A 15,330-nucleotide genomic window follows, 5' to 3' on the forward strand; every position below is an offset into this window, starting at 1 on the left:
ATCTTCCTAAATGTTGGCAGCTACATGGGATTTCTCCATGGTGAATATCACTGCGGTTGCATGCTGCCGAATGCCCTGAAAACCTTCCTCAGCACTATTGGGTGATCAGTCCGTGCAAACATGTAGTAGGTCAAGTTCCAACATGTTGGCACCTCCTGTATGATGGCTTTAACTGGTAAGCGATTAGCACTCTGAAAAATCTTCTACTGCTTCTGGGCTTTAAAAGAATGACTGAAATGAGTACAGATTCTTCTGTAGGTGACCATTATTTTGCTGACTATGTCTTCTGTTTTGAGGCAGTCCTACACAATCAGGATGATGCAATGTGCCATACACGAGGCCCAGAAAAATCTACCATTTGCCATGGTCTTGACTATATTACTGCTATTGCCCATGGCAACAAATCTAGTTCTGAGACCTCTGGGTTGCAGCATTTCAACCACATTGCTATTAAAGTTTTTCTATTAAAGTTTTTCTAAATGTTTGCTGCTGTGTGAGATTTCCCCCTTGGCAAAGATTGCTACTGTTGTATGCTGTGAAATGTCCATAAACATTCTTTAGCACTGAGACCTGCAGATAACTGTTGCCTAACCCCCACAAAAGAGACACAGGCCCTCATCATGACATTGGCGGTAAGTGATAAAGTGGCAGAAATACCACCAACAGGTCGACAGTATTACCGCCAAATTATGACCATGGCGGTGAGAACTTCCATAGACAGCCAATGTACCACACCATCTGATAGGGCGTTAACACCACGACCCACCGCGGTCACCATCAACAGCCAGGCAGAAGACGGAGTACCGCCCACCATATTATGACACAGGGAACCGCCAGGATTTCCAGGCGGGGGTGCCAACGCCATCAAAAGCCTGGCGGAAACAGAAAACGAAAGACTCACCAACAAGTACACAGAGGACTCTGTCGCCGCCATGGAACCGGGACTACAAGTTTTCTCAATACTCTTCTATGCCATGCTCAATCTGGAACACCAACGCGACGAAGACAACGACGTTGAGTTCAGCCACCTAGCACACAAGGGAGGAGGGGAGGAAAACGAGAGTGACACACACACTCACAACACACACCAGACACACACACAACCAGCTGTTGATGTAAACCAATGGCACACGATACACGGCACAATAAAACAAGGACCAGATTTTGGAAGTACTGAAATTGTATTTGCAAGGGAAAAGCCACCACATGAACCTGATATGTACAATTGTCCACAAAGGGCCAATGCCCAGTCCAAAGTACAAAGAGCCCACAGGGCACAGGGCACAGTCCAAGGCTCAACTTGTCTCCTGACAGCAACTGCACAGAACTCTGCAGGGGCATCATTTTGCAAGTGGGCAGGCCCCTCAGGGGGACGAAGGGGTGGGGGACACCTCAGCCGAAATTGGGAACTGTCCCACTGGTTCTGGAGGGGGCTCCATGCCAATTTCTATGTGCTGGGGAGTGCAAAGCCACAGTCTCTCAGGAGGGGGACTTTCCCACTGGTTCTGGAGGGGGCTCTATGCCCATTTCTCTGTGCTGGGGAGTGCAAGGCCACAGTCTCTCAGGTGGGTGACTTGCCCACTAGTTCTGGAGGGGGCTCCTTGTACAGCAATCTCAGGAGGGTAGCCTACATGCCCTCTGTCTGTATGTGCCTCTTCTGGAGGTGAGGGATGCACTATGTCAGCAGGTGAAGGTGCCTCCCGGGCAGCCCCTGCTGGAGGTGAGGGCTGCACTGTCTCAGTGGGTGAAGGTGCAGAGTCTGCAGGAGTGGGCTGCAGTGCCTCAGATGGAGGTGAGGGCTCCGTGACCACTGGTGGTGGTGGTGATGGTGTCATCCTGCCAGCCTCTGCTGCAGTTGAGGGCTGCACTGTGTCAGCAGATGAAGGAGCCTCCTGGGCAGCCTCTGCTTGAGGTGAGGGCTGCACTGTCTCAACGGGTGACGTGCAGCGTCTGCAGGAGGAGTGGGCTGCACTGCCTCAGCTGGAGGTGAGGGCTCCATGACCACTGGTGGTGGTGGTGGTGTCATCCTGTCAACCTCTGCTGGAGTCGAGGGCTTCTTTCCCTTCATGGCAGGAGTGGAGGGCTTCTTCCCCTTCATGGCAGGAGGTGCAGCCTCCTTCCCGTTCATGGCAGGAGTCGAGGGCTTCTTCCCCTTCATGGCAGTGGCTGTGGGATCCTTACCCTTCCTGGCTGGTGTAGTGGGAACCATCACTGTCTTGCCTCCACTACTAGGAGGTACCTCCACTGTCTGCGTGGAAGAGGGAGGAGGGATGGGAGTGGAGGTTGAGGGAGTGGTTGTTGGAGGAGTACGTCTGCTGGACTTGGGAGCATGTGCATGGGCAGTGTGCTGATGTGAGGTGGATGGCTGTTGCGTGTCTGAGTGCTTGCATTTGTGTGCTTTTGGAAGAGGGGGGACAGACAGGGTTGGGGAGGAGACAGGGACGCGTGCATGGATGTTGTGGAGGTGTCTTCTAGTGTGGTGTGTGTGCTGCTTGGAGTGGTGATGCTGGTGGTGGATGTTGAAGCAGTGCGTGCAGGTGTGAGTGTGGACATTACTGTGAGGGAGGTAGAGGAGGAGGGGCAGACAGTGAAGGAAGTGGATGTGGTTGTGTCTGCAACTGTCTGGTGTTTGCGTGAGTGCTTGTGTGTTGAAGTGTGGTGTCTGTGTTTGACTGTGCTACTCTTGTGTGTTGTCTTGTGTGCCTGCTCGTCTGTATGTGTGCATGGGATGGGTTGGGGTTGAGGAGACTGGGACTGGGAAGTGGTAGTTGGAGGGGGGCTGCAGGGACAGGGACAATGGCTGCCATCAGAGAGGAGGCCAGAGCCTGAATCGATCTATGTTGGGCCACCGTGGATGCCCTCCAGGAATGCATTGCATTGCTGCATCTGGGATGCCAGCCCCTGGATGGCATTCACAATGGTTGACTGCCCTACAGAAATGGATCTCAGGAGGTCAATAGCCTCTTCATTCAGGGCATCAGGGCTCACTGGGGCAGGGCCTGAGGTGCCTGGGGAGAAGGAGATGCCCACCCTCCTGGGTGAGCAGGCCCCTCCTGAGGGGCTACTGGGAGGACGGTGCTGGTACGGGGTGGCGGCTGTACCTGCAGCTGGGGTGGTCACAGAAGTGTCCACCACCACCAGGGAGCTCCCATCGGACGAGGTATCTGAGTCAGTGTTGTCACCTCATGTCTCCGCCCTGGCGCTCCCCTTGCCCTCCATCCCACTGGTTCCCTCGGCGTCAGTGGAGTCTGCCTCCTGGGTCCTGTGGAATGCAGCTCCCTTCTGTTGCCGGTGCCTCTGCTGCTTCGCCAGATGATGCTAATGCACATAAGGACAGGATGACAAAACAAGAAAGGGGGAAGAGAGACAAAGAATACACTGGGTCAATGACTGCACCAACACCACTGTTGGCTTACACAGAACCCTCACACACAGCTAACAGGCCTACCCACTATGCATTGCACTACCAGAGAAATGGCTAGTCACTAAGGCATGAGGAGGAGCACACACCACCTACTGCAGCACACCTGGGACCCAAGCAGCCCTGCCTAGAAGTGAATACAAACAAGCGAGGATACTTGTATTTGCCATGCAACTCTTAGCCTTCAGAGGACCTATGCTGCTATGTCTGGCCTGGCCTTAGGGGCACCAACTAATACACAACCACCACCCGGATACCACCCCACCAGCCAAAAGTTGTAATGATACCCACTGTACTTACCCCCTTGTGGCTGCTGTGATGCCCTCAAGCGCCCATCCAGCTCAGGGTAGGCCACCGCCAGTATGCAGCCATCAGGGGCATCCGGGTCCGATGGGCACCCCTTCTTCATTGGGAGGTCTTCGCCAGCTGGGCCTCCGCGGTCTTCAGTGCCCAGCATCTTAGGTCCTTGCACCGTTTTCCGACAGTGGGTGCTCCACCTGCCATAGACCCCCAAGGTCCGCATCTCCTTGGCGATGGCACGCCATATTCCCTTCTGATGGGAGCTGACCTGCAGAGGCAATACAGACAGGAGAACACCATTAGACAAACTGTCCAGCTTGTCACACATATGGCCCACCATAGCCGTTTCCATCACCATTAGCACACACATAGCCAAACGCACACCATACACCCCCAAGAGGAAATCCACCCCCCTTACACAATGCCTTCACAAAGAACTCCATGCATTCATGCCACATGCATCGTGCCCACAGTGTACTCACCTGTTGGTCAGGAAACAAGTGAGGAATGTGAAATAAAATGGCGGTCACGTCCCCATTGGCCATTGTACCCAATAGGGTCCCATATAAACCAATGAGGAATTGCGGAATTGCCCGGCGGTTCACGACCGCCTACCGCCACGGTGCACATCGTCGGCGGCAATACCTCACTTCCACCTTCCCTCCACACAGGACAGGCGGTCGCCATTTTAGGGGGGTTGAACAGGCCTATTGATAATTTCCGTGTCACAGGATATATAGGCACATACTGTTAAATAACACTGTCCCAAAACATGATTGTACGATGCGGACTGCAGTTGTGGTATAGTTGTTCATATTGTGACAGCCTACTCACTCTTGTGTCTCTTAGATACCTACCTCTGCAGATGAATAGGAGATGGAGACATACCCCAGTGTACAGACCCCTGGTGGACTTAGCTACACTGGAGGACAGGCACATTATACTCACCTATAGACTGGACAGGGCCACAATCACAGAGCTATGTGCACAGTTGGAGCCTGACCTGACCTCAGCTATCCGTCAGCCCACTGGGATCCCCCCTTTTGTGCAGGTTCTATCAGTGCTCCATTTCCTGGCAACTTGGTCTTTCCAAGTGGCTGCTGACCCCTGTGAGGAATGCCAGGACAAGGGCAGAAGAACGTTATAATGAGGCACATGGGCGAATCAGAAGGATCATTGAGATCACTTGCCTCCTGAAGGCCAGGTTCAGGTGCCTCCATCTGACAGGTTGATCTCTGTGCTACTTACCCAGGAAGGTCTGGCAGATAGTAGTGGCATGCTGCATGTTGCACAATCTGGCCCTCAGATGCCATGTACCTTTTCTGCAGGAGGAAGAGACTGGAGATGCCCCTGTGGCAGAAGTGGACCCTGAGGACAGTGAGAAGAGAAGGAGGCAGAGGATGAGGATGTGGACAACAGAACAGTAGTGATCCGTTAGTACTTCCAATGGCACACAGGTGAGACAGTGCAACTTTACATTTCTATTACTATTGGTGTATTCTGTGTGGCATTAGCATGCTGGCATTACCCACTTCTTTCCGCTACTTACTGTTACCTATGGATATTCATTTTACAGATATTGGTGATATGACAACAGTGTCCTGATGTGATTACAACAGCCAGCAACAGGTCATTCATTCTATGCTCAAACTATGTACAGTTCATTTGCAATGATTGTAGCTGTTTCAATCAATACAAATATGCAACACATGAAATATTGGTATTTGAGTTTTATCCAAGGGTGTTTATTGTTGTGCTAAAAACATATAGGGGAAAGTGCAATTGAATGAGGTGATGATGGAAGAAAGTCCAGGGTATTGTTCCAGTCTGTTTGTAGCACAGGTGCAGTGTTCATGGGGACATAGGCAGGGGAGCAATGGCAGTTCAAGGTGGACAAGGTGACGGTGTGGGATACAAGGGGGATAATCAGGATAATCTCATTTCCTGGCAGTGTTCTTGGCAAGTGTCTCTGGCTTCTGTCTGGGTTGCAGGGAATGTTTGTGGGCTGGTTCACCTTCTGCAGTGGGAGGGATGCTGGTGGCCTGTGGGTCCTGTGGCAGGGCCTCCTGGCCAATAGCGGCAGCTTGGCTAGAGGTAAGGGCCCGCTGGTGTGCTGTTACCGCCCTCATGATGCAAGTCCTCCCTGATCCCCTGATACTGTCCTTCCTGCAGCCGCCTGTTCTCCTGCACGTTGTCTAGGATCTGGCCCATTGTGTCCTGGGAATGTTGGTAGGCTCCCAGGATCTCGGTGAATGCCTCCTGGAGAGTCATTTCCCTGGGTCTGTTCACCCCCTGGTACACAGCAGCCCTCCCAGTGTCCCTGTTGGCCTGTGCCTCTGTCCCCTGAACGGTGTGCCCACTGCCACTGACCCCAGGTTCCTGATTGTCTTGTGAGAGAGGTGTGGCCTGGGGTCCATGTACAGGTGGACACACCGCTGATTGACGTATCCTAGGGACAGAGGCATGGGTATGCTGGGTGGGTGCTGTGCTGTTGGTTCCTGATGGGGGCGGCTCTGTGGTGGTCTGTGAGTGGGCTTGGGTGACCGGCTGTCCAGTGGTCCCTGATGGGCCAGGTAGGTCCTCCAGATCCAGAGGTCCAGAGTTGCTGTCATCACTGGGGGTCTCTTCTGTTGCTGGACTGGATTGTGGTGGCACCCTGCTCTCCAATGACATTGGCTGGGGTACCTGTGGGGATGTAAATGATGTATTTTGCTTCAAGTATATGCCATTTGTACTTCCGTAGCTTCCCCTCTATGGTTGTTGTTACCCTGCCAGCTTTTGCTTGTGTATGTTGGTGTATTGTGGGATTGTTAGTTTCCCTGTGCTTGGCATGCTTTAGTGATGGGTGTCCATGCAGGGCTGGGAGGGGTGTCCACACATTGATACAACATGCAGGGCCTGGCATTGGGTTTTTGAGATGTGTTGGTGAAGTGTGTGGGATGTGGTGGAGTGATGGGAGTGAGGGTGAGGGTGTGTCTTGGCATGCAGGTATGGGGGGCGATAATTGTTAAATGTTGACTTTCCAGTCCTCCAGCAACTCCAGCGAGTCCCTCAGAATGCAGTATTGCCAGTACTTGCTCCTTCCATGCTGTGAACTGTGAGGGAGGAGGTGGAGGTCCACCACCAGTCCTCTGTATGGCGAGCAGGTGTCTTGCTGCTATGGAACGTACATTCCTGCGTAGTTCGTTCCACCTCTTCCTGATGTCGTCCCTTGTTCTTGGATGCTGTCCCACAGCGTTGACCCTGTCCACGATTCTCTGCCATAGCTCCATCTTCCTTGCTATAGATATTTGCTGTACCTGTGCTCCAAAGAGCTGTGGCTCTACCCTGACAATTTCCTCCACCATGACCCTTAACTCTTCCTCAGTTAAATGGGGGTGCCTTTGTGTTGCCATGTGTGTTATGTGATGTGTGTTGGTGAGGGTGTGTTGGGTTATGTGGTGGGGTGTGTGATGTGGAGTGCGTGAGGGGTGTATGGGTGCAAGTGGTGTGTGTGTATAGTTGTCTCTGTGCTCTTCTTCTCAGTCTCCTGGTGGCAATTGTTGTTCGTACGGGGTTGTGGGCAATGTGAGTGTGTGTATTATAGTAGTGTGGGTGTGGTGTGTGTATGAATGTCAGGTGTGTGTATCTGGTATTGTCCAATGTAGTGTTTTGTATGTGGGTGTCCATTCTGAGCACGGCGTTGTGTACCGCCAATGGTTTACCACCATTTAATGTCCGCCATGATGATTCATGGGTTATAATGTGATGGGCGTTGTTTTGTTGGCGTAACGATATGGGTATTGGGACCGCTAGTTTATCACTGACCTTTGGTCTGGCGGATTTGTGTATGTGGCTGTATTCTTTCGGATTGGAGTGTGTGTGTCATAATATGGAGAATGGATATTCGCCAGCGCGGCGGTAAGTTGGCAGCCGTCAGCGTGGCTGTAAGCGGGATTTACCGGCAATGTCATAATGAGGGCCTAAATCAGTAAAGAGCTATTTTCCAGGAAAATGCTGCTATCATAATTGTTTTTTTTTTCCCTATGCATTACCAGACTTTGTGCTAGGGATTCGATATACAAAACAAAAAAATACAGGCGAAAAGGGCACCCTCTTCCTCTTTTTACTGGTGTGGTAAGATTATCATTCACCCGGACGTGGGCACCTGGCATACTACAAGTGTTACCTAATGGGCCTAAGAATGTATCCCCTATCCCAAAAAGTTTTAAATCAGTCATTAAATACTTCCAGTTAACAAGGTTAAACTACTGGCCGCATCCAAAAGTTACGATTGTCAATGGGACCTCTAAAGTTGTTTCTAATTTGATTGAGCCTATTAGTGTTTGAGTCAGCTTTGTTAAATGGATCTGGGTGAGAACATTGTGGCGAGCTAGAGCAACAGGCCGGGAGATGGTACTTTCTGGGTCAACAGCGCCAACCATGTGGTCAAGCAATCACGCTTTTCTGCTTTCTTCCCAGTCATCAATCTGCAGCCTGAACCAGGAACTAGGAAACTGCTGCTTAGTGTTATTTTACTCAACCAAGTTAACATCTTTCATTCCCATAAGGGGCTGATAATAACACATCAGGGAGAGCTGCACTGGTTTGCAGTGGCTGATGTGCTCCAGGAGCTGAGACCTGCACGGAGCATTCTGGCGAGACATTGAGCTGGCTCCGGCAGCATTGGCAGAGCCAGCACACGCAGACGCTGCTCGAGAGGCTGCAAGGAAGGAAAAACCTCACAGAGCAAAACAAGTAGCCAGCTGTTTCGGAGGCCCTGCTTACTGCTGGAAAGGGAGGAGCAAGCCTGTTTCAGTCCACAATGAGCAAATGGATGAAGGCAGCCTGAGGACAGAGGGAAAGAGCGCTTTGGGAGAATTAGGGGCGTATTTATACTTGCTTTGCGCCTTTTTACCATCATTTATTTTGACGCTAAAACTGTGCAAAGTTAACTCCATATTTATATTTTGACGCTAGACCCATCTAGCGGCAAACTACTTTGCTCTAAGTAGATGCAAGGTAGGCATTCCCATCCACAATATCACGCTAACCCCCTAATGCCTTATTTATATTCAGGTGCAAAAATGACGTGGAGTAGACAGACCCAAATAATGGTGCTAAGCCTGCTTAGCACCGTTATTTAACTCCTGGGTCTGACCAGGAGTTAGGGGACCTGTGGACCCATTTCCATGGCTAAACACCAGGGAATGTGCCCACAGGTGCCCACCCCAAGCCCCAGGAACACCCTCACCCACACCAGAGGGATGCCAAAGGGTGGGGGATATTTATATTTATATAATATCTATATTAATATAGGTATTTTTAGCTGAGAATTACATTTGTTTTTTCTGTGCCATTGGGGGCCCCCTACTTTGGGCCCCCCTGCATAGTGGCCATGCCCAGAGGACACTGATCCCCTTGGCATGGCCATTGGGGTGATGGGCATGACTCCTGTCTTTACTAAGACTGGAGTCATTTTTGGGTGCTATTGCGTCAAGATATGATGCTAGGCTGGTTAACACCACATATATTGGCATTAACCAGCTTAGCGTCATTTCTGGCACCCTAACACCATATTCCCCTACTGCCATTCCCCCCTGGCTAGAGCCTTTTTTTTGGGCTGCTAGCTGATCCTTAGTGCTGGCTTGCACCATTCCATGGTGCTTAGGAATGATGCAAGCCGGCGGTGAACTTTTTGACACAGATAAAAGTCCTCATTACAAGTCTGGTGGTCCGAGTAACAGAACACAGCCAATTCACCCCCAGTACCGCCAGTGCGGAGGGGCCACTGCAGATGGCAGTAGGCATCTCCAGGCCAGCAGAGACCATGTTTCCGCAGAGCGTATTACAAGGTTGCACACTGCCAGGATTTCCAGTGCAGTTACACTGCCCCCAAAACCCTGGCGGAAGCGAACACAATAAGAGGAGCTACTCACCTTCATGAAATCAGACACATTCGGAGCTGCCATGGAGCCAGAACTTGAAGTCTTCCCACTGTTCCTGATCACCCTGTGTCTCCTGAACCAGCGACGACGAAGATGACAACAACCGTAAGTACACCCACCAAGCACACACTGGAGGGAAAGGTATTAGAACACACACAGAACGCACTCATTCTGGACATCTAGCAACTGCCACACACATACACACAACCACACCCCATACCAAGACACACACACCTACACACACACATATGTACACAAAACACACACAGATGAACAATACACGCACCATGGCCAACACACACATGCCATACAGACCCCACACACATGTCACCGCCACACGTCATTTTGCCTTGGGAGGGGGGAACTTGGGTGAGGGAGTCGACTTCTTAGTAGGGGGAGGGGCATGGGCAACACCAGAGGAGGACTGGGAGGTGGAAGGGCTAGCGTTGGGGAGGGACATAGAGTGCTTCGGGGAACCATGGGGTGGGGGAGGGGTAGGGAGCAGGGAAAACTCAAAAAGAAAATGTTTCTTAGGAACACAAGGGTGGTCAGGGAAAAGCGTTTGGAAGTGGACACATCTAAACTACACACCCAGAGCTCTATGTAATGGCTCTGGCTGATTGTCAGTATTTGCACTCCATTACACTGGACTACTGAAGTCTCACTGCTGTTATTCTTGTGAATTATTGTGGTTTACGTGGCAAATTGCACTGTTTTTATCTACATATATTTCTGCCAGGAACCAACTAATTTTTGAGTAGCTTGTAGAATAGCCTTCATAAATGTTATGATTCAGCCGCAATAATAAGCACAGTTGGATCACACCACCAAATCCCAAGCACTGTAAAATCGACACTGTTTAGAGTGCTTGCCTCCTTATAATGAATAAAGATTCCATATATTGCCTATTTTTTTAGTAGCATAATGATTGTTTTTAATAGTATAATGTAATGGGTGGGTTGTATTGATTTATAAGATTTATTTGAATATAAGATCCACAGATAACTATCTTGCCTTCAGAAGACTACTCAAGAGTTGGCTCTTGCCTTTATAACCACCACATTCAAACAGCAATGGACTGCATATGCCTGTGTTGACAAATATTAAAAATCTGATTATTTGTATATTCTAGATATGTATAGTTCTTTAAGAAATACTGTTTCATAATACTAAATTATACACATACTCTTTAAGCCTGTTTAACAAATGTATATTTACTCATTGTTAAATACATATATATGTGTGTATGTGTGTGTGGGCATGTGTGTTTGTGTGTGTATATATCTATATATATGTGTGTGTTTGTGATTATATACATATATGTATATTATTCTATGCTTAACATGTTGATAGTACACTGCATAGCTCCTAGATAAGTTGATATATTAGATAATTACGAATCCCTGGTTTCTTTTTTATATCACAATGAGCAAATGTTATCTTAACTACTGTATTTTACAGCAAGTATTTTGCTATTGAAAAATTGAGGAAAGATAAATGAATGTTTGAAAAGTACACTTATTAATTAACTTCAAATATTACATATCTTTAAAGTCGGTGTTTATACAATACTACTTTTCTTCTCATATTAATATACCCATTATTATATTCCTTGCACATATTTTCCCTTACTATGTATTTACATATCTATTTATTTATTACTCTAGTCCTACTGTACTAGAGAAAAAATAAATAAAAATAAATACAACTAAATCTATAAATAAAATTTAAAATATAAACAATTAAATTAAATAAATAAAATAAATAAATACAAACATAAAAAATATATACATAAATAAAATAAACCAAATAAAAAAATAATATAAATGTTACTCTCTCGCAAGCTTTACTCTGACTCCCCATCACCCTATGTCTCTATCAATCTATCCTCCATCCCCAGTCTGACTCATCCCAAACCAATTCTACCACTCTCATCTCCAAAATAACCCTGCCTAAGCTCTTCCCTCCTCTACGGCATTTAGCTCTCCCCAAACCTCAGTTTACTACCATGATCTCCCAAACAACCCAACTAAATTCTCCCTCATTTATCTCACCTTTTACTCATCCAAAACCCCTTCTGTTACTATGATCTTCCTAACCTCTTTCAACAGACTCTTCCCTCCTCCAGCTCTCCTTTACTCATCCCAAGCCTCATCTTGTTACTATAAACTCCCAATTAACACTTCTGGATTCTTCGCTCTTCTATCCCTCCATTACTCTAGTCAATCCAACTGACAAACTCACATATCCTCTGCTCAAATTAACTCATAATAATATTAATACTGTACTCATATTTCCCTATACTAATCCACTACTAATTCCTCTTGGGTTCCGGAGTAGTGTGCCTCTCGCCGAAAAGCACTTTGACGCCTCGTCAGAGGTAGTAAGTGCTATATAAATACAAATACAATTACAATTGCAATTGAACGAACACTTGGCCTCCTGAAGGCCAGATTCGGGTGCCTCCATTTCTCTGATAGGTGCCCTCCTCTACATTCCCCAAAAGCTATGACAAATCATAGTAGCCTGCTGCATGCTCCACAATCTGGCCCTGAGGCATCAGATACCCCTACTATCTGAGGTGAAGGATTCAGTTGGACCAGTGGCTGGTGATGCTGACATGGAAAGTGATGAGGAGGCAGATGAGGAAGGTGGAGCTGAGTCAAGGGCTGAGTTTATCAATCAGTACTTCCAGTCACATACAGGTATTTTGTCTGTGTATTTGCAGGTCAGGTATTTCAGCATAGGTATATATTTACGGTTCCCTTGGTTTGGTATATCAGTGGAGGTATAATGTGTTCCTTTCCCCATGTGTGTGTTGTGGGAGGTGACTGACTGCATGGAATATATTCTCTCTGACATGTGTACTGTGTGCAGGGTGAAAGCATCATCTGACATGTGTACTGTCTGCAGGGTGAAAGCATCACATCTCTAATGTACAGGCCAGTATTGCATTGTCCTGTTCTCATGTCATTCCAGTTACTGATGGTGCAGTGACAATCTCTGAAACTCCTACCTATCTCTTGAGCCATGCATGTTCTGTATCCTTTGGTTACTATGCACAGTGTGGATTTTACCACATGAGAGGTGCCATGTACAGTGATTGATGATGTATGTCCTGCGTATGGTGCTGAAGAGGTGTTTTCTGTTGTGCAGTTTAGTTGTCTACTACACTGGGCACATCCACTATGGACTACATATGTGCTTTCACTCTCACCATGCCTAATGTCCTGATGATGACCTCTGTAATTGTTTTATTGCAGGTTGGATGTGTAGATCTATTCACATGTGAGGCAATAGTAGTGTCTCCCTTATATCTGCCCTGGCACATATCTGTTGAACAGTGATTACTACAGACGATACCTCCCTCTGCAATCCTTTACACTGCCTGTTGGATTGTGGCCCATTCCACTTTAACAAAAAGGTAACCATAGATGTGTTACTGTAAAAATAAATGCACATATGGAGTGGCGGTGATAAATGGTGTTTATTGTGACTTGAGTGACAAACAGGTGATGAGTGGGGTCATGGTTGAAGAAATCCTGGGAGTAGGTGGCACAGCTGTAAGTAACACATTCCCTGTGTCCATGGGCCATGGAATAATGGAGTTCAGGCATGAACAGTTAATAGGGTGTCTCAGTGGCACCCAAGGGAGAGCTATCAGGTGAGGGTAACTTTCCTGGCAGTGGTTTTGGTCTTGGCATCTGCTCCTGCTGGATGTCTGAATGGATATCCATGTTTGTGTGGGGGGGGGTCTGCAACTACAGGAGGAGGGGTGCCTGGGGTCTGTGCCTCCTCTGGCTGGGTCTCCATTCCACTAGCAGCCACAGATGTTGAGGGCTCAGATGTGATGTGGCTAGTGGAAGGGGCCTGCTGGTGGGTAAAGGAAGCACGCAGGTTGGTGTTAATGTCCCTGAGCACTCCTGCAATGGAGGCCATGGTGGCATTGATGATCTGCCACTGCTGCATGGCCTCCTGGTGGCATTCGCCCTGCAGCCTCTGGTTTTCCCCCATCATGGATATGATCTGGCCCATTCTGCCCTGGGATTGTTGATATGCTTCCAGTACTTGGGAGATGGCTTCCTGGTCAGAGGCCTCCCTCGGCTGTCCCATCCTCTGGTCCACAGGTTCCCTCCCACACCCCCATGTACCTGTGCCCCTGGCACGGTGTGCTCATTCCTAGTGTCACCAGGACCTTCATTGACTGGGCTGTGAGGCGTTGACTCAGGTTTCTGTACTGTGGGCCACACTACTTCACCAATCCTTGGGGCACAGGTTTGGGGACGAAGGGTTGGCTGAGTTGTTGTTGCCACAAGGTGAGGGTGTTGTTGTGGGCAGGGTGAGGCAGGGAGTGGTAGTCTGAGCAGGGATCCCAGATGGGCCAGGTAAGTCTTCTCTGTCCAGACATCCAGTGGCATTGTCCTCACTGGGACCTTCATCCTGAGAAGGGCTGGCAGTCTCTGATAACCTCTCCATTGTCGCTGTGGCAGGGGTAACTGTGGATGAAGTGAGAGAGAGTTATATGTTGTAGGTGTATATGGTTGTCTGTTAGTCTGATGCATAAAGTGGCTTGACTTGGTTCCAAGCAATGGCATTGACGGGTTCAGCACTGCTAACACTGTTTGTGAATGGTGGATTGAGACATGTGCACCATGCTCCTTGGGCTTGTTTGCATCAGGCTTGGTCACTTTGGCTGGGTGAGGGGGTTCTGTTCCTATGTGATGGTTTACTTGACAGGTCTGCCCTGCCAGCTGGTGGGCATTCAGGCTTGGTATATTTGATTGGGGATGGCTGTACATTGCAGCATGGTGTCCTAAAGGGAGGTGGGTATGTGTGGATGCAAAGTTGTTAGTCTTGTCTGTGCCTGTTGTACATGGAGTATGCCTCCTTATTGTCATGGCCAGGATTAGTCCATGTCAGGGTAGTCTGCCAGGGTTAGTGGACCTTTGGATTGGTGACAGTGCTGTGTCTGGCCTAGTTTTCCATTGTGTAGTGCCATCGCATTGCTGTCATTGCATGTAGTGGTCCTCAGTCAAAGCATCGAGTTGCTGTAGCTAGTGCAATTGCCATACATGCAAGAGGTGTGATGTGACATGCACAATGCAGGTTTCGTGGTGGATGGGCAAGTGCATTTTGGGAGTCATAGTGATTGTTATTGGCAGTACTATCCGTAGAATTGGCAGGGAGTGTGTGGGCACTGGGGGTGGGTGGCAGTGTGGCATGCATGAGAGGGCCATTAGGTGAGTAGGTGAGAGGTGTAGTGGGAGATGGAGTTATTTGGGTAGTGATTGGATGGTGAGGAAGCATGCTGGACAGGACGACTTACTTGCAGAGGGATGTTAGTTACTCACCAAAGTACAGTCCTCCAGGTATTCCAGTCAGGCCCTCGGGATGCAGGATGTCCAAGACCCTCTCCTTCCATGATGTGAACTCTGGGGGAGTCACATGACTCCTTTCTTCATGACCCCCAGCTGGTGCCTGGATGGCATAGAATGCACCTTCCCCCGTAGGTCATTCCACCTCTTCCTGATGTCCTCCATTGTGCGTGGATGGCTGCCCACCGAGTTGACCCTGTCGACTATTATCTGGCATACCTCCATTTTCTCCATGTCTGCTGAACCTGTGCTCCAATGACTTGTGGCTCTACCCTGAGGATTTCATCGTCCATGACCCACAACTCCT

Source organism: Pleurodeles waltl, chromosome 5 (assembly GCF_031143425.1).
Source record: "Pleurodeles waltl isolate 20211129_DDA chromosome 5, aPleWal1.hap1.20221129, whole genome shotgun sequence".
NCBI classification, from domain to species: Eukaryota; Metazoa; Chordata; class Amphibia; order Caudata; family Salamandridae; genus Pleurodeles; species Pleurodeles waltl.